This window comes from Mus musculus, chromosome 1 (assembly GCF_000001635.26).
Source record: "Mus musculus strain C57BL/6J chromosome 1, GRCm38.p6 C57BL/6J".
NCBI classification, from domain to species: domain Eukaryota; kingdom Metazoa; phylum Chordata; class Mammalia; order Rodentia; family Muridae; genus Mus; species Mus musculus.
In genome coordinates this window covers 51,199,931-51,220,948 of record NC_000067.6, presented here as the reverse complement: position 1 = coordinate 51,220,948, position 21,018 = coordinate 51,199,931, and the positions used below count along the sequence as shown (strand labels likewise).

The window sequence follows — 21,018 nt, the reverse complement described above, 5'->3', positions numbered from 1 at the left end:
AGTGTTAAGGGCAGAAACTAGCAGAGCAAACTCGGTCGGGAAGCAGCAATGTGGAGACAGAGAGACAAAACTGGAAGCTGATTGTATAGAAAGTCAGCATGGGCTGGAGAGAGTCAGGAGTAACTTGAAGTAGGCTGGTTGTTAGCACATACAATGCACTTTTCTGTTGTTATAGTATTCATGTTCTGTTCACAAAACAGTTTAAGTCATAATTCACTTCCTAAGTTGGAAAAAATGGTAGTAATGGTGAGAACAGTAGATAAAACCTGGTCAGGTGGTTGAAGGCTGGGAGCTTAAAAATCAAGTCTGTTTTTGTCCTCAGCCAAAAGCCATTCTATCCCAGGCATGGACATAAAATGTCAGAAGTGTTGAGGGGGTGTTTCCAGTCAGATCTTATTAGGGGTGTTTCCAGTCAGATCTTACTAATTATAATCTTATAGTGACATTATTCATTTTTGGACCTTGTGTACTGAACCGTTGTCTTAATTTTATCTCCTCTTATTTACAGGGACACATTCAGATGGTTCTGTTGAAATCTAACTCCAACTACCTGCGACCCCTTGGCCATCTTCCAAGAGTGTGGATCCTTCCAAAACCTCAATATCAGCTCAAGTCTGACATGATTTCAAGCTCTCAACTTGTGTGTACATGTGTACGTGTGTACGTGTGTGTGTGTGTGTGTGTGTGTGTGTGTGTGTAAATGCTAAAAGAAGGCTATAAAGGATAGACCCATTCCTCATAGTAATTTGTGGATCCAACCTTCTGTTTCCCTAGTAACATTAGAAAGAAAAATAGCACAATTTCCCTTCCTCAGGATTTAAAACATCACATTAAAAAAAAAAATAGAAGTATCACCTTTGCTTTATTGAAGCCCCTGATGAAGAAGAACTTCCTCTTGGTCAAAAGAATGATATTTGAGTTATACTTGTGGCCCAAATGGAGACACGACATCCTGATCTTTTCCAAAGATTAGAATATTACAGAGTATTGTTTGTCCCTTTAAGAGGAAACCAGTATATAAGGCTTGAGGAGAGAAATTGAGCTAGAACTAACCAGGAAGCCTCTTGCCAAAGATGAACTTTCATTGTATCTGAAGATATTATACAAGATGCCAAGGGAGAAAAGCAGTCAATAGTTCTACCCCAGTGTAAAGGCTATAGATCACATCAATGAATAGCATGGGAAGACAACCCCAAAGGCACTTAGGTTTCGGGAAAACCAGTAGCCGTCCAATTGGACTTAAGGCTCTCTTAGTAGGTAAGACTCATTCTGGGGACTACAAACCTAGCCACCCACCTGTGCTGGGAAGGTCATGGACCTTATGGAGAATCTGCTATTGTCACTTTTCTAAGCCAGTGTCATTTCCAATGGAACTCTAAATACGTATCCTTATTCTGAGTAAGACGCTCTTGCCTATCATCAAAGAAAATTTGTTTTTTCATCAGGTGGAGAGTATTACAAAAATCTACAGCAAGTCACACACAGATAATAGCTGACTCGGAAGTGCCTAACCCAAACTGATACATGTACAGTACAATTCCTATACCTCAGGCCCAGGGAACACCCCAGAAAATGTGGCAGAAATACTGGAACAACCAGAGACCAGGACATCTGCTGTGAGATGGTATCTTCTATATATTACAAAGAAGCTGTACCCATGAAATCTCAAAAATATGGTTGCCTGGGCAAGATCTCCACAAAGATAACACTAGTTGACATTCCAGTGTTGATAGGAGAAATATCAAATAATCAAAATATCAGTTCCCCTAAAGGAAATATGGACAATTAATGGCTGGTGAGAGAGGAAGAATCAGGCCTCTCCTTGGGCAAGCCCCTATGTTATCCAGTCCCAAGCAGTCATCCCTTAAGAAATATACACACAAGCAGCACTAAACAGATCCATAAAGCTGGATTTATATATACATATGTGTTTGTTTATATTTGTAACAATAATTAAAGAGGAGTTGGGGGACATGGGAGGTGTTGGAGGAGAAGAAAGAAGTGTGCAAATGACATAAATATGCTACTCATGTATGCAATTCTCAATACAAAATTCAAAGAGAAAAATCATCGTTAATCTACCTGGATCTGTCAATTACTTGTCCTGAAGACTACACCTCAAGAAACGGATTCATTTGAAGGCATTCTAGAGATGGGAAGAGTAATTGTGCTCTTAATGACATAGCACAGAAGTTGGAGTACAGTCTCGTCGAGAGCATCCACCATGCAGCCCTGCTAGCCCTATCCAAGCCTAGTTCTTTGTTCTAACTGAAAAAAGACTAACTTTTTTCTATTTCTTCTTATTTCTTTTTCTTGAGATACTGCCTAAACCTCTAATTATGCTTTACTTCAGGGCTTTGGCACTTTTTTTTCTGAAGCGCCTGACCTTCTGCATTGCAGCCTCGTGCTGCCCTGCTGAACATTGCTAATGTTGCCGAACATGCTGAGCTCCCTAACGCAAATGCATGGCTTTCTTCCTTCCTTACCTCCGAGTCCCTGAGATTTACAGCCTGCCTGCACTGTTGCTTTTCTCTCAAACTCTAATAAAATTGCCCTCTAACTTCGTTCTTAGTCAATTTCTACATTCGCCTATTAACATAACTAAGAACCCCAAGGAAGCCCAGATTTCCCTGGTCACAGAAATGGCAAATGGAATCAGTGGAAGAGATAGGAAAGAGTTAATGTACAAAGTTTTCATTCAATTATGGGATGAAAGAGAAAAGGGGTGATTTCAGTTTTGTACTAGATAAATACTGAGATAATGACATTGTTCGTGGGAACAGGTCACAGGAGGAGGAGTTCTGGACAAGGGAAATTTGAATTGGTGGCTATGTGGCAAAGCACATTGCTTGCCAGTTCAGTGTCCATCACTAATGCTCTCCAACAGGACAATGAAAAATTGGTCCTGAAGCTGGTAGAAAACTGTTTCCACAGTGGAAATAGTTGAAATTACAGAAATAACAAAGTTATACTGCTGAAGAATATCAATGGCAGCTGTGGTGGAGATGCAGTTCTCAAACAGGAAAGCAAGAAAGGAGATGGGGGACTTTGGAGAAAACACATAATGCATATAGCTGATAATTATACTGAGTAGCTTTTGTTACGTGCCCAAATTAAAAAACAAACACCTTCAAAATATATAGCATCACTGGAATCTGGTGTGCGTGTGTATACATGCCTGTGTGTATATGTGTGTATATGATGTGTGCATTTGTGTGTGGGTGTACATGTGTGTACACGCATGCCTGAGTGTGTGTGAGTGTGTGGGTTTGTGTGTGTGCTGGGCAAAGGCTAATATCTAAAAGTGCCTTGGGTCCCGCTTCTTAAACCAAGCAGGGTAAAGGTGACATAATTTATGCATCATCTCATTGTCAGTCTTGGTCTAGTGGTCATTCTCTGCTAGGGAAACTTCTCTTGTAAAGATGAAGAGCAAGCAGTACAGAGAAGGCTCAAGGTTAGAACACAATTAGAACCTCCACCGGCTAGCAACATGCACACTTCCAGTTTAGCCGGTGACCTCAGAGTTGACTCAGACGCATTTACCATAAAACGAGAGATGATTCATTTCTGGTTCAGCTTTAACTTTGGGTCTCTTTCTCTATAACGGATTGCCGGGTGAGCTTGGTTATATTCAGACTCGTAAAGTCTCACACTTCCAGAAAGTGTTTCCATAATCATTCTGCTTAGGCTCTCAGCTGGACAGAGACAAGGGCTCCCATGTGGAGATACTGAATGCTGAAGGCTTATCAGAGCCAAGAGTCCCAACAGGGAGACACTGAAGGCTTATTTGTTTTGTCAAAGGCTTAAGGGATTTTACTGCTCCCCAGCTTAGGCTTCTGGCTTCTCCCTCCCCTATTATTTCCTCTATAGTATGATGAATGTAGAGGTTAATGGATGCAAGGCAAGGGAGTGATCATGGCGGCCATCAGAGATGCTGAAGCATCCCTCATGATTGTTGCTCTCTTATGGGCCCTTGGCAGCCTCTGCCTTGCTGTACCTCTCTACAGCTCCATTTCCTCCACAAACTCCCTGTGTCCTCTCCCTCTGGACAGCCTATTTAGTACTCTGTTTTCTCAAGTGGAGAGAGTGGCTCAACACAGTGTCATGCTGTAATGGAAACTTGGTCCCATGGGTGTCCACTGTCTGTCCCTGAAAGCTTTTTCATCTTGTCCCTTGTTACCCCAGAGAATAATTACTTCAAAGGCCAGTCCTTGTGCCTGGTCTCTCAGTGTATCCCATTACCTCTGGTTTTCTTTGCCAGGCCCAACGGTGATGGCAGAAATCAAATCAGGGCTGCTGGCAGTTTTGCCTGCCTAGGATGTTCAGCCTCTCCACTGCCCCAACATGCTAATGTTCCCTGATTGCAAACCCTGTCATCATCTTCTTTGAATTAGCTGTGCCTCATGAAATGGCTTTGCAGTGCTGGAGTGCTGATGTGGAGTCCTGTTTTAACTGTCTGTCAAAGCCCAGGCTAATGAATTCTATTAGCATATTAGCTTGCCAGCTTTGGGAGCCCAGAAGGAGCTGGGCAGCCAAACACAGTTGGCAGGGCACAGCTGCAGTGCCTCAGAGTGCTCCTTGGCAATTGTTTCACGAGGGACTCCAACAATGTAAATGTGCAGACATAGTGCTTACGGAATTAGAAAGGTTATTCGTTACAATGTTCTTCAGCAGCAGAAGATGGGATGAAAGGTGACACTTTTGTGACTGGGGGGCCTACCTGAGGCATTTTTAAAAAAATAGGATAGTCTTGGGATTGCTCTAAGGCACTCATAAGTTAATCTCGTATTCTGTAGAAAATTATAATATGGAGGCAAGGTATACTTTCCACAAGACATTTTTAAACCTTGAGATGGTTACCTGACATTAAGTAATGTAATCCGTGATGGGCAATGATTGGCATCATGGCTTTGATAAGCAGGCATCAATCTTAGAACTGCTTGTCAAAAGCACTTGGTTGGTTAATGACCATGGTACCACCTTCCCAATCTTATCATCGAAACTTATCTCGTTTGAGTAGCAAAATCAGAACCATTAATACCATTAAAGCTACACCCTGTCTTGTAAATAAAGCCAAGTGCATAGCTCCTCATCATGGACCGTACATGAGTATTTAGGACAGACTTACTCTAAGTGCAGATACCCTGGTTGCTAGGCAACCACCAGTAATGCATATGTCTAATATTCAGTCCTTAAATGGTATGCTTAATGGGTATAATCTTCATTTTAGTTTGAGATTAATTTGAAAGTGTATAACTTGAAATGGTTTATGTTAATAAACTTTAAACTCTGCAACTTGTGGTCTGGATAGATGGCCCAGTGGTTACAAACACATACACATGCTGCTCTTGCAGGGGATCTATCTGTGTATGATTTCCACCATCCCTATCTGACAGCTTACAATGCTTGAAACTCTAGCTCCAGGGAAATCAAACATCTCTGGCCTATGAGGACATGTGTGCTCACATGCACATATTGTGCCCCCAATATAATTAAAAATAATTTTTCAACAAGTTATTAATGCTAAATGAGTCACAGGCCTTGAATTCCAGAAAGGTTTTTCAAAATTGCGTTAACTTGTGATTAGAGCTAGATCATTCTTCCTGTGAAAATAACTTTTGAATAAATTAACAAATTAATTAGGCTTACCCTCAAATTGTTTGTGCAAAACTGTGTGTTTCTGTTGAAGGACTGCACAGAACCAGCAAATATAGTTATGAGGCCAGTAGCTGAAGTCCAGGCTTGGGCTGTTTTCATTAGGAGCTACCCTCTTAAGTAAGATCACATGGAGGGCTAGGAAAATGGCTGACTTGGGAAAGTGCTTTCCCAGAAATATGAGGATTGCAGCATCTGTGTAAAAACTCATGTTAGCCTATAATCCTCAAAATAAAGGAGGGAGCAATAGGGAAAAACACCTACAACAACCTCTGTCTACACACTCTAACACACACACATACCACATACAGAGACACACACATTCTATACACACACAGACTCATACACACATATCACACACACATATGACACAGACACACAGACACACAGAGACACTCACATACAACACACACACCATACACACACTACACACACAGAGAAGAATGAGTGTGTGTGTCTGTGTGTGTGTGTGTGAGAGAGAGAGAGAGAGAGAAGATAGCTACACACACACACACACACACACACACACAGAGAGAGAGAGAGAGAGAGAGAGAGAGAGAGAGAGAGAGACAGTGAGACAGAAAGAGAAGAAATACATAACCAAGTTGGATTTACCTCATTTGATGCAGCAGAGAAATTCTAATAATTATTTTAGAAAGAATCCACAATAATAATAATAGAACATACCTTTTCACTAGAAAACTACTATACTTAATGTGATTTTTAAAAAAAGATTTATTTATTTTATTTATATGAGGGCACTGTAGCTGTCTTCGGACACATCAGAAGAAGGCATTGGATGGGAATCCTTTGTGGTTGCTAGTAATTGAACTCAGAACCTCTGGAAGAAGAGCAGTCAGTGTTCTTAATCCCTGAGCAATCTCTCCAGCCCCTTAATGTGATTTATGATATTATTATAAGTTGTTCGTCCCACCTCTCTTGTTTGCTTATTTGTTTGTTTTAAAGACAGGGTTCTCTGTATAACCACAGTGGTCTGGAACTCATGCTGTAGATCAGACTGGCCTTGAACTCAGAGATTCGCCTGCCTGTCTTTTGAGTGTTGGAGTTAAAGCCATGTGCCACCACTGGCTGGCTTTGTTTATTTTCTTGCTCAAATATTCTCTATCTTTTTCTCTTTCTTTAAAGTAAATACAAGTGATCTGCTCTTTATAGAAAATGCATTTGGTCCACTGTTTATATGGGCCAGTGAGATGAAAATAGGTTATTGGCCATTGTGAATGCTGCTGTGATTCATTACATAGCCCATCTTGCTGTGTCTCTCACCTCCAGCCTCCTGATTCAGATTCCTTTCTTAAGTTAAGCTCCTGAAAGGAACTGAGACCCACCCCCAAGCTGCACTGTGAGATGGTCTAGATTAGCTTACGCAGTGCCACTTATGTTAATTCCAACCCTACTGACTTTGTTCTAGTCATGTCATATACTTATGGCCACAGAGATTGGAGAGAAACAGGAAAAAGTGTGAATTCTGCTCTCCAGTGCAGCCTTGGAATATGATTTGGTTATGTGATGCTTGTAAAAACCTCACTGAAAGCCCACTCATTGCTGAAGGACTGATTTATTCAACTCAGAAACTTAGGGCTTTTTAGGCAAGAAAATGTGTTTTCCCAATTGCATAAGTGGAAATAAAGTGCATTTTTGAAACTTGTGTTACCTTGTCATTACTTTCTTTTTGTTAGACTTATGCAAAGAATGATGTCTATGGTTTCTTACATGTTTTAGAATCTTAGATCATCAACACATTATTGTCCTCTGCTTCAACTGACTGGGTCAACAGCACTTGTAGACATGAAGTGTAGACATTAAGACATGCTTTCACTTGTCCTCAATTATACAATCAGACGAGCCGATTGATTGATTGCTCTGTTCATTAGTCATTTGTAGGCAAGCCTCCCTGCCAGCTACCTAGACACAGGTAAAAAGACGACACAATCCCTATAATCAAAGGGTTTTCAAATAGACCAAGTTACGTATTTTCGTACACACTGGAAATTGCCTTTGACAGGGGTAAAAGAAGATGACAAAGAAATAAGGGAATAAAGAAGGAACTTAATTTATGCTTTTAGCAGTAAGACGTCTTAGTAATTGCATTTCCAAAGAAACTGCATCAGCTTCTTCAGTGTCAGTTTCTCTTTTAAGTGTTTGCAAGCAAGTTGAGTAAATGTAACGGTGCATAGCTGGAAGTCGATTGTGCAACACATGAGTTCATGACCAAGAATGACAGTTCTACGTGGATATTAGAATATTATTCGACCTTCAATTCATGCGCAGACTGCCAATTGGCAGGACCTCAACACACAGATCACTAAAGAGCTCACACGCTGCAGGTGGATGGATAGAATGTACACTAATGGAATCATGATTCCTGCAGTGTCCCCTTCCCATTACAGCCATGACAAATAGTTTACAGTTTCCAAAATAGTAAGTAGGCCATTCTCTATTCTACCTTTGTATGTGCTTCAGCCATTAGTGGGATGATTGACTCAATTTGGTATATTCTTCAAAAGCACTTAAGCCATAAATACCTGATTTATGATCTCCCATAAGGTTCCTTTGACTTTGTGACTCCTAATTCTTAATAATCTTTTGATGCATGTAGCTTCTGCAATATTACACTACATGGCAATGACTGCTTTCTCTTTTCTACCAGTTGGGGGGCATTGTGATTTGTTTTTATTTTCAATGCCTGATACAGTGGCAGGTAATTCATAAGCAGCCCTTACACAGTGCTGATATGGTATTACACAACATTGTTTTTAACACTGAAGGAATTCAGCTTTATTGTTGTATAGGTACCTACACTCTTCTTTGACACATTTGCCGTTTACTTCTATCTACAGATGAATTGAATCAATTTCAGCATACTTAACTCAACTTTCAGCATACTAATTTTATGCTTATTTTTATGTCTAGGTTCTACTGAGCATCATCTAAAAGTTTTAGGCAATGATAAAGATAATTTTAGAATGGGACAAAAAGGAAAAGACAAAGATGAGAAGAGAGAACAAAGAAGTCTTTACTCAGAGTTCTGTGAGGGCAAAGGCGAAGTGAAACTTAGAGGGAAAGGTGAGAGTTTCTGTTACCTCTGGTGTCTGAAGTTTAATTGTCTTCTACCCTTCCTAATTGTGACAATAGGCAAATGACATTTGATATTACACTTGTAGATATGATTGGATCTGTCCCAAGGAATTCCACTTTATTTTGTGATTATGTCATGTACCTTCCCCAGTATTGCTTTTGAGGAATATTGCCCCACTTTATTCTTGTAATGACCCTACAGAATCTGTGGATTGTTAGCAATCTCTTTGGCTATCTGCTAAACAGAGCTGTTATGCTTGAATGATCTGAGAAACAAATAAGGGAATATTGATGCCCCTCCCCCATTTAATTGCCTCCTAAATCCATGGTAAAGTTTTCAGTGATTTTTAAACTCTGAAAGAATAGCAGACTCATTGATTTCTGTAATTCATTTATTTAGGGATTTCTATTATCAACTGAATTTGATTGATGGCTTCATGACAAATAGCTGTGTGCTCAGCACATACGAGCTTTCTGCAAGCCCACTCAGCCATAAACAATGTGCGATATAATTCCTGGGTCCTTCTGCTGAGTCTGTATCTGCTATTTAGGGACCGACTGATTGCAATTCCTTAAATAAATGAGCTAAGGTGAAAATCCCACTTGGCTCCCTGGGATGCATATGTGTATATACAAATAAACATACATAGTCACCATCTTTGTATGTGGGCTCTGAGAACTCTCAAAGTTCTCTTTTGAAACTTGGTGGCCTTTTACTACAAACTGTCAATCCCTTAAGTTAGTTAGAATACATCATTCATTTGGATATTGAAATAATGGAATTCTATATGTGGTAAGAGCCTGTCTCCAAGTCTGTTTATCTCATACATAAAAGGTGGTAGGTACAGATGCTATGTTTTCATCAAAAATTAAGCTGGATCCCCATGAATCTTTGTAGTCAGCTTCTCTTATATAGAATTCTAATTAAAAATGTTTGAGAAGACAGAAATTAATTGCATTTTCTATTTAAGAGAAAGTAAGAAGTCATTATATAAAATACAAAACTTGAAAAGTTTTGTTTCCCCTATGAGATATTGTCTTCTTTAAATTTTCCTTCCAGATTAAATTAGTGGGACTTTGTGGTACACATTTAAAACATTTTTGATGCTTTTCCTGCTTTTAAATAAATTAATCTATATTAAAGAAATTAGAATAAAATCTTCAATAAAATCATTCAGCAGAATTCACCTCTATTAACATTGTAGCTAATTAGGTGTTTTAATGGAATAATTTTCTTCTTAAAACACCAGGCATGGAAACAGTTTTAGACAGGGGTTAATACGGGTCATAACCCAGAGGCTTTGTGTTTTGCTATTTACCAAAGACCTAGCATACAGCATAAGAACTGAGCTTGAAGCAGAACTAGGCCCACTGTGGCAAGTCGGCCATGTTGTGAGTGACTGCCCTGCATAGCAGACTTCCCTTACCTACTGTGGAACCAGTAAAACTGACATTCATATCTGCTCCAGTTAACAAGAATCTTCACTTTAAACTCATTCTTGACTTCATAGTTTATAAATTTGAAAAAAAAAAGTGCAGGTGTCTAAGATGCAAGTGGAACTGAAGGACACAAAGGTTTTTTGTCTGTTCACATATACAACATGAAGACATGGCTGTTGGGGTGTGCTGAATGAACTGGCATGGAATCAGGAAGTGCTGTGGTCATTTCCAGTGAGGTCAAACAAGCACACTCCTTGATAGACAGTGTTCCTGCTGCCATCTAAACTCAATTTTAGATGAGTGTCCTTGAGTATAAAGTAAGCGCTCTTGGTTATTTGATGAAATGACTTATCTACCCGCCATTCAACTTTCTTGGGGTTTAGAAGAAAATACTTCAGCACATTGAAATAATGATTTTTATAGAGATATAATGTATATTTCAGAATGAATAAAGGGTTTAGTAAAATAACACTCATGAAATTACCAAAGCTTTAAAGGGAAAACTAAGGAAAGCAATTTGCAAATGCTAATTTTCTAATCATTGCTGAATTAGACTCTACATAGAGATAATATAGAAAAATCGTAATGTAAATGTTTGCAGTTTTTGATGGGCATGTTTTTTTTTTTTACACACGCTCTAGTTTATAGCCTCATAGTTTGTCAGGGTATGGTTTGTGATACTGAATTATGTAACTGAACGATTGCTCTCATTACAGTTAATGCTAAATTATAAGGAAGAAGAGGAGTAGCACCATTGCATTAAAGATAAAATTAATCCAATAAAACTCATGTGGTTCTCCATGCAGTCTGCTGCTTAACAGGCAGCACAGAAAGACACTACAGCAATTTTTCTTCTGTGCTCTTAAGTTGTTTACAAAAGCTTCAGATATGATTTCTAAGTACACGTCAGTGGTCACCAGTAACTTGGAGTAAATCTTACTCATTGTATTTGTTAGAGAGGTGAAGCTGTCCCATTTCAAGGAACAGCCCTTAGCTCTAGGAAATGGTGGATAAAGCCATTTAGCCACTTTAATGCTTTTTATTCAATAAGATATTATTCAATATTTATTATATTACAGCTCTCGAGCTTTATGTTTTTAAATTTTAAAGTTTTGTTTGAGTTGTTTTTGATAAAATACTCAACCCACAATGGTAGTGTTGCTGTCTAGTGCTTCCATCCTGCCTGGTTGAATGGACACTGAGTTGTGATAGCTAGACAAAGTCAGTATTTTGTGCATTGGAATCATGTGGGAATGTCACATGTCTAGAACACTTTTTCCCCCTAGTGGGATCAGCCCTGGCTTCCTTTTTAGCCACATAAGTAAAACAAAGCAGTAGTCAGAATGGGTTGTAGTTAATTAAACACTTTTTATAGAATTAAGTTACTGATAAGATTTCATGTCTTACATGTATCTTTCCACATTGAGTAATTGTTTCACAGCAGGACACACTGAAGACTGTATGTCATTGTTCTTTCTATGTGAGCAGGAATGGGAAGGGATGTGGGCATTTTCACCCTGTAGGCTTGAGCAGTTAACTACAGAAGTAAGTTTTAATCACCTACACTTGATTTTTCCATTTGGTCCTCTTTCAAAAGATTATAGGTCAGTTTGGCTCATCAGGGACAGCACTATTAGCACCTTGTCATCCAGAGTCATTTTTACTTACCTTCTGTTGAGTTCACTGGCTTGTTTCATTTCTGTGAGAAAAACTCTTTCTAACTAAAAACTACTGTGTGTATGTGTGTGTGTGAATGTGTTCTGTGTGTGTGCATGTGTGTTGGTCTTAGTGAAGGAGTATTTAACTGCTTTTATATTTCTATAAGCTTTCTTTGATTAACATTTACTCATATTATAACAATGTTCAAATACAAAGAAGCCAAAATAAAGGTATAATAATTATCGTGTGCTCATCTTATGAAAAGTCGCCTTTCTGTTACATCTGCCACTCTAAGTATTTCTTCTTGAGTGTTTTAAATCAAATCTTGCCCACCAAGTCATTTGTGAATATTTGTTCAAAAATAGTCCAAAACTTAAAAAATAACTCAGTAAATGTGGGAAGCCACATGTGCCGTTGCAGGGTGGTGCTGGCTACTGCTGGCCACCATGCATACATAGGCAGTAAAGGGTTTTTTTGTTTTTGTTTTTTTTTTTTTTTTGCCAAGATGAGGTTTTGAGAATTAACCAATCAGATGAGAGACAAGTTAACCAATCAGATGAGAGACAAGTTAACCAATCAGATGAGAGATAAGTTAACCAATCAGATGAGAGACAAGTTAACCAATCAGATGTAGGCATGCAAATGAGGTGGTAAGCATAACCCATGCATAACCATTCCGGGTGTGAGACACGCCTCTCCTAGGCCTATATAAGCAGCACTAGTTCTGGGCTTGGGGTCTCTTCTCCTGTGCAATCAAGCTCTCCCAATAAACGTGTGCAGAAGGATCCTGTTGCAGCGTTGTTCTTGCTGGCGAGCCAGGGCGCGCGCAAGAAGTAAATTTTTACTTTTCCTTAGTATTTGGTTCATGCTTCCCAAGTCATTGAAAAGTGTATCTCCTTAGCCAAGACTGCGAACCCCTAACTGTCTTAAGCACTTCATCTTAATCTTGATGCAGATACCATGGCCTGACATTAGAAATTACATTGGTGGAATAGTTTCCCTGGGCATAACCATCCTCTCTATGCATTCATCAGTTGGAAGACATCTTAGGTTGTTTCCAATTTTCAGATATGTAAAGAGTACAGAATAAACATGAGGAGTAGAGATTTTTGAGTGCCAGATTTTATTTCTTGTACACACACGTAAATACTTGCATGCATATATACATGCATACATTCATATGAGCATGCACGGACATTCTTTTGCTTGTGGATATTTAATTTTTCAATGTCATTCATTGAAGAGATTCTTCTGTTTTACTGACCCATGTCTCTTTTCTTTCTGCATAGTGTAGTCCTATTTTGATAACTACAGATTTGTAGTGTATTTTGAAGCCAAATAATATAATATGATGTCTCTCGCTTTGCTCTTTGTATTTACTTTTTTAATGATTTGGTTCCATAAACATTTTAGGATTCTTATTTTCTACTTCTGTGAGCAATAGCACCAGTATTTTGGTGGGTTTCACATTCAACCTGTGGATTACTGTTGGTAGTGTGGACATTTTGACAATATTGTTTCTGAGAACCTGTGCTCAATTTTTTGACCTCTTTTCTTTCTATAATCAATGTTTTATGGTTTCCAGTTTTTGTTAAATTTATTTGTAGATTTTTTGTAGCTAGTGTAGGTATAAGTTTTTTTTTTTTCAATTCTACCTCACATAATTCACTATTGGCATAGAACAATGTTACTGATATTTGCCTAGTTATTTCATTCCCTAAAACTTTACTAAACTCATTTATTGGTTCCAACAGTTTTTTTGAGGTTTGTATTATTATAGTAGTAATAATAATAATAACAATAACTGTGTGATTCATATGTATGGAATGCATGTCATATATGCCACAGTTTCTATGTAGAGGTCAGAAAAACAACTCTCAAATGTCAGTGTCCCCTTGGACCATGGGATCCAGTGATCCAGCCTTCATCCATATGTTGTGAAGGAAAAACTTTTACTTGCTAATCCATCTCTCCAGTGCAAGGTTTTCTCGCTGTAAGATAGTGTCTTTTGCAAGTAGTGGCAATTCGATTTGTTTCCAATTTTGATTCTTTTTTTTTCCTTTCTAATTGCTCTAGTGAAACTTCCAGTAGTGTGTCTAAGAAAAGTAGTAAAAGTTTGTATCTTTTTATCTATCACGATTTTAGAGAGAAAACTTTTAGCTTTCTCCACTCATTATTCTGTTAACTGTTGCCTTGTATAAGGAATTTATTATGCTAAAGTATGCACATTTTATATTTAACACATTTAAAGTTTTAACACGAAGGGAAGTTGGAGTTTCTCAAATGCCTTTTCTGGTATGCATTCTTGTGATTATTACATGTATATAGGTATATATTCATTCACTTGCTATGTTTTATCGTGTTTACTAATTTATGTATATTTACCTACCCTTCTTTATATTCCTGGCATATGTCCTACTTTATTATTGTGACTAATCTTGTCATTTGCAACAGTATGAATAGAAACCAGCATTATTATGCTAAGTGAAACAAGCCAGATTCAAAACGACAAGTACTGTATGACATCACTCACTTCAGGATATAAAAAGTGAATCTCACAGAAGCCAAATATAAAATGGTGGTTACCAGAGGCTAAGTAGACATGCTGGAGTAGGAACAGAGATTGGTTAATGGTCATTAAGTTATAGTTAGATATGAATTATAAATTTTGATGTACCAGTGACCAGGAAAGTAGCTAGAATAATAATGATGATAACAATTATAAAATACTATATATTTATAAAAAAATGAGAAAAAAGGGATTTTACATGCTTCTAACATAGAGAAATACTAGGTACACATATTCAACCCAATTTGAATTCTGTATAATGTACATATGTATTGCAATAGCACATGGAGCCCCATGATATGTACAAATTTTATTTTATCTATCATTAAAAATAAAATTAATTTAGCTAGCCACAGTGTTGAATAACTATAATCTTAACACTCAGTATTATAAGGCTAAAAAGATTATTGTGGGTTTAAAGCTAGCCTGGGATACACAGAAAGTCTAAAACTAACCTGTGTTATATGGTGAGACTAGAAATAGCTTACATACAATTAAAAAGTAGCTTTTTAGCTTAAAAATGTCTGACTGAAGAAATTTTCTTCCCACATTCCTGAGCCTGAATCACACTGCCAGACTTCTGTCGGGAACAGTTAATAAGGGGTTACATGTATTACTTATTGTTTTCTATTTCACCCTGGGGTTCCTACAGAAGTCTTGATTGGGTGCCATCTGGTCCTGGAGATTTTTATTTACATTAGTTTGATTGTTTAAAAAAAAAAAGAGAACAATTTTCTTATTTATCTATATATCTTTCCATTATTATTTCTTTCTCTTTTAAGATTGTAAACACACAAGAGGAAAGTTCTTCCTCTTGTATGCCTAGATCATGAATTTACTTGATCTTAAAGACTGATTCTTGAAAAAAATTACTTTTGATTCTATTTCAAAAAAAAAACCCATAATCCATGTCTTCTTTTGGAAGGCTCTAAGAAGTCCCTTTCCAGAGCTGCAGACCTGTCTCGTGTAAGGTTTCCCGGTCTTTCCTTTACCTGATGGATCAGTGGGGGAAAATTACATTTGGGGGGATTTAGAAGGAGCTAACTTATAAATTATCATTTATGTGTATTACTAACACACTGCAGATAATCACAGCTTGATATTATATATTGTTTATATGACATAGGACACCACTCCGTATCTAATAGAAATGCTACATACCTTATACACCAAGTTTAAAATACCCTGGTTGCCATACTTAAAGGAGTGAAAAGCAACGGGTGAGAGTAGCTTTAATAGTGCATTTTATTCAACCCAAGTAGCTAAAGTGAAATAATATTACAGACTAAGCCAGACACACTGTAAGTACTCAGTTGCTGTTCTAGACAGTGCATGTCATATTGGACACTGCAGCTCTTACATGGGCTTATATTCGGACTCATTAGAAAATAGTAATCTAGTCATTTAAGTCTCCCTACAAGTCATTTTGAATTTGCATACTAATTGTACCCATACCTCTGATAGCACATTGGCAGAGCAAACTCTGGAGGAGGCATTTTAACTGACAAGAAGTTGATGAATATATTTAACTGTATTACTCTAATATACTTGCTATATCTCTTCTAATTAAAATAAGATTATCTTACAACGTCTGAAATGAATATCTGGCATAATAGACTAGAAACATGATGAAAATGTTTTCATTAAATGCAAAGATACCCTGCAAGGCATGGTATTTTATCTCAGATCTCTAATAACATTAATATACCCTTTTAATCTCGGAAGCATTTAAAACTTAATAGGAACTCCTTAAAGAATGAGAAAATTATAAGGGTTGAGAAGTTACTTTAACTTGAACGAACTCACAGTTCATGGCTTGAGTAAGTGTAAAACTCTTCACTGGTTAGTGCCCATATTTTTGTTTATTCTTCCACTGGTTTCAGAAGCCGCATTTGTTGGGGTAAGGTGGGCATATCCAAAAGAGGGTGGAAGTGGGGATTAATGATTTTACTAAGAATTCTTCTTGGTTTTGGTAGAAGCCCTTGACTTGACTGCTCTTCTTACAGGAATTTGTGTGCACACGCTTAGGGACTCAGGACAAGTGATGTGAAAATTTTATCTCTAGTTCACAGATGGAGTTCTGAGGATACTGTAGTTGCTCATTCATTAGCTTCTTTCACCTCATACTTTGCACATAAGTATCCTTATTTGTTGCTTTTCTGTAATAGATGAGCTGTTCATCGATAGTATCATTTTGTTACTTGTATTGTTACCTGACTTCTTTTCTATTTAAACTGCAGACAGCAAAATTCAGTTGTTCCCTAGAGTGTTTTATCTAATTTCTTTATGCTTGATTTGAATAAATAGAACAACATTCTACTAAAGTTTAGAAGGACAAGATTCTGTTCCTCTCTGTTTTAGGGGTTGATGTCTGCCCTGGGTAACTTGAAGTTTTTTTTTTTTTCTCTTTTCTTACTTTTATAGCCATTTTTTTTTCTGGCACAGCGCAGAGATGCTTAGGACAAAAAAAATTCAGAGACAAATGTGGCCAGATGTTGCTGCTCTGGTTAGAAACGTATATTTCTTGGGATTTTCTCCAGTTAGTGTTTCCTTTTCAAACATGACACCACCCACCACTGGAGTATGGGGTATTTTTTGTGTAACTTGTGTCTCATGTAAGAGACACACAGTAATCAGCATAACATCTCCTAGGAAGCGCTAATCTGCTAGATCCAATAAGATGGTGTACTAAGACCTAATTTGATAAAATGCGGTAGGAAGACCAGAAGGAGAGATGATCAACACCTGCAGGGAGAGCCACTTCCACCTAGGGATCCAGCTTCCGTGAATACGTACAGAAATGGCTGCAGAGGGTCAGTGCATCCTGAGAGAGCTGCATTCAGTCTTCCTTGTAGAATCTAATGAATTTGCCTTCAAAACCAGTGCTGGACCATATGAAGCCAGTACTGCAGAGGACTAGGGTGGGGAAAGGTTGTCAGAACAGCAGAAAGCCCACGCGATTCTTATGTCCAATCCTTGGACCAGCGTAGGTGTTGCTTTTTTGTCTTGTTATCTTTTTGAATCCCTTACAACTTCAATTTCTGACTCTACGATGCCTCCATTTTTCCTCCTCTTTCTGCTATTGCTTTTAAAATAAGTTAGAGCAAAGAAAGCTTCATATTTATTCCATTACTCTCGTTCCTTGAGGTTAAGCCTTTGGCCCCACCCCCTGTGCCTGATCATGTATATACAAGGCTTGTCTTTACTTTTCTGTTTTTGTACAAGCATCCCTTTCCATTGGCCAGCAACCTTGGCCAGTTGAACCCACACTGAACATTCACTATAACAAGATATTTTTTTGTTTTGTTTTGTTGTTTTGTTTTGTTTTGTTTTGGTATTCTCTGCCATCCATCTTTGAAACCTACACAGACATCGAAAGCTCCTCATTTTCAGGGTGTTTGTGAGTAAAGCAGGTTAACTGAATTAACTGTTGGATTTTAATTTTCCGTCTTTAATGTTAAGCACCTGTACTTGTAGGTGTAGAATAACAGAAAGTATTCAGTGGCGAAGGTTCAATTGTGCCTGACACACAGGGTTGGTAAAGGGCTGCAGATCTTCAGGGAAATTGTTTGATAACAGCATCCTCAGAGCTACCAAATTTGTAGCATTGGAATCAACTTGCTATTATGGGCCACGATTGAACGTGTTTTAAGTGGTGACTGTTTGTTCAAACAAAATATTCTACTGCTTCATTTACGAGCATTTAGAACTCCCCCTCCTACCCCTTGGCTGGTTCTGACCTTTCTACTCTGTATTTTAAAGATCCCTAGACACCCAAGCTGAGGAGTTCTCATGCTTAAGCTGACCTGTTAGCCTTCTCAGAGTGCCCGTTGCTTGTTTGAACTTTCAGTTGACTGACCTTTTCCCCTCACTCTAAGCCACAGGTCAGAAGTAAATCCTTTTGGGTACCACAATGACTTGGCAATGTGAGCGGGTTCATACAAGTTAGGAGGATCTGTGTCTCTTCAGCTAGACCTGGCTGGTTTAGATTCTGAACAGGCTTCAGTTGTTTTCTACAAGGATATTGCACTGGTGACAGGCAAGTGTCCTTTTTCAGAATCACCTGGGGAGCTTATTAAACATTTAAATTTCCATTCTTCTTGTGGGAATTCAGACCAACTGAATCTGAAAATATGGAACCAGGGTGAACAACTGTCTCAGATAATTTTCATGCATTCAAAACTTCTTCTGTATATGGCTTCAATTGCCAGCTTTCCTTTCTTTCTGCCTTCCTGCCTTCCTTCCTCCCTCCCTCCCTTCCTTCCTCTCTTCACTCGTTCCTTCCTTCCTTTTGTTCTTTCTTTCCAGTGTTGAGGATGGCACTCAAAGCCTCATAAACGCACTGCCAACTGAACTAAATCCCCAGACTTTTTATTTTATAATTTAAAACGCTTCTGAGGTATTTATCAAATGTGAAGCAAAGGATAATAACAGTGCATACTCTTTTAGCACAACTTCAGGAGGCTGCCGAACACATTTAAACAAATGCAGGCTTCCCGTTTGTGTCTCATAATCCCTGAATTACAAAGCATCGACTCCTTGCCAAGGCTTGTTTAAGGCTTCTTCACCATTGTAACTGGTCTTTATCTTCTGTTCTTTAATATGAATGCTACTAGGAGGTCATAACTTCTTATCTGGCAGCCACGCACTATGTATACAAATTCTCATTATAAAAGGATGAGACTTTTATCAAAGGGAAAGTTGCATTTCCTCTTCAGTGTCAGAAAACACTCCCGGGTAGCCTTTTTCATGAGAGGAAAGTCTATGAACCATGTGTGTTGCATGGGCAGAGTGTGGTGACCGTCAATATGCTCAAGTAAAAGCAAAAAAGTAAAAGTACCTATGTGATTAGCTCAACTTTCAGGGTCATAAGTAATCATAATAAAGGAGCAGCCCTAATTATCATGTCATTCTCATATGTGACATAGTAGGGATGCAAAGGACCTCGGAGCACACTAGGTCTGCACTATGAACCATATTAGTGTGTTAGCAGATCTAGGTACTTTTGATTAACGAATGAGCCCTGATTTCTTGATAGGATGCCATGGCACTGGTCATTAGGAAAAATCAGAGGTAAAAATATGGAGTCCATTAAGGAAAGCACAGTGGCTGGGCTAGTGGCCTGCTGTTTCCTTTGAAAACTATATTTTTCACTATGTGACACTACCTTCTTCCACCTGATTGTTCAACAAGAGGAGAGCTAGCTTAAGCTTAATGGATTGGATTTCTTTGAAGACTGTGTCATATAAGAACAGCAGACTGTAGGAAGGAAATTGGTGGCCTTCATTTGATTTCTGGTAGAGTTAGAGACATTCATCCACTTCTTGCACTTGACTCTCTTTCTTTCATAACTTTTTCACTAACATCTTTCTTAAATTTTTGAAATTGAAGGAATTTAACCTTATTCATTGGCATGATCCATGTAAAAGATTTCTTTATATAATTTATATAGCTGGTTAGGAGTCAGATAGCTGCATGACCCAGCTACTGCTATGCTACAGAGCAGGCTGTCAATGAGTCAGCATGTGTCTGGAACCAAGTAGGTGTTGATTATTTCCACCGCCCAGCTTTCTTATAAGACTCATAGAGCTCAGAACCCACGCAGAGAATTCATCCTTAAGATTCTATTCCTCTACAATAAATGTCAGAGTCCAGTCCTGTGTAAGTTCCCTGTTGTCATTTAGTATATTATTCTAAAACCTATTTGGTAAAAACAACGAATATTGATTATATCGTAATTTTTATGGGTCAAGAATTCAAATTACTTACTTGGGAGGTTCTAGCTTAATGTTTGTCACAGGTGATGGTGAATTTACTGGTTGGGACTGCAGTTATCTAAAGGGTCAATAGGAGAAGGATCAACGTTCAAGCTAACTGTGTGGCTATTAAGAGGTCTCAATTCTTGTTTCATGAACTATTTCATATCACTGGCTTGTGATAATGCTCAGTGACTTTTCTCAGAAGAACTCATGTATGGCCCCAGTTTTTACAAACAATATTGACATGTTTCTGGACTGAGGTGGAGACGAGTTACCATATCTAGCGACAAGGGAGATCAGTGAAATATGTCATTGGTCAGATGTTTTGATAGGACACAGCCAACCTGCTATGACAGGGCAGGGTTAGAATAATGCCTGTGCTTGTTTTTTTGTTTTATTTTGTTTTGTTTTTGTTTTTTTTTTTGTTTTTGTTTTTGTTTTTGTTTTTCTTCTCTCCCATCACCATACTTGAGGTAAATTACATGTAAGCTGAGCCCACTTAAGAGCTAAAGAGAAAGTCCAGAGTTGTCCACCTCCCAAACCACAGGGAGGCCTTGGGCCAGGGTGTGGATTGCAGGGAGTGGTTTTGAGGGCAATGGGGGAAGTTGTTCAGCAGAGCAAGCACATATAGCAGCTAACAGCAGTCACATGCACAGTGAACAGGTGTGCAATTAATGTTAAGTATTATAATGATTATCATTGCCTGCCAAAGGGTCTATGAATGCTGATTAACTACATTAGAATGTTTGTGTGGGAGAGACCACAAAGAAACCTCATTTTCCTACCTACGGAGTTTGAACGTGAGGATCTCCGCACCAGGAGAATTGCCTAGCATCATTT

General features: G+C 38.3%; 1 long non-coding RNA gene across 1 annotated transcript in view; it reads left to right on the top strand.

The window, feature by feature from the left end:
• 9330175M20Rik (RIKEN cDNA 9330175M20 gene) overlaps positions 1-2,563 on the top strand; it is a 115,394-nt gene extending 112,831 nt beyond the window's left edge. The window contains exon 5 of the long non-coding RNA NR_045151.2: positions 509-2,563. This is a non-coding gene — a long non-coding RNA (RIKEN cDNA 9330175M20 gene). The remainder of the gene's footprint in view (positions 1-508) is intronic.
• Positions 2,564-21,018: the final 18,455 nt, after the last annotated feature.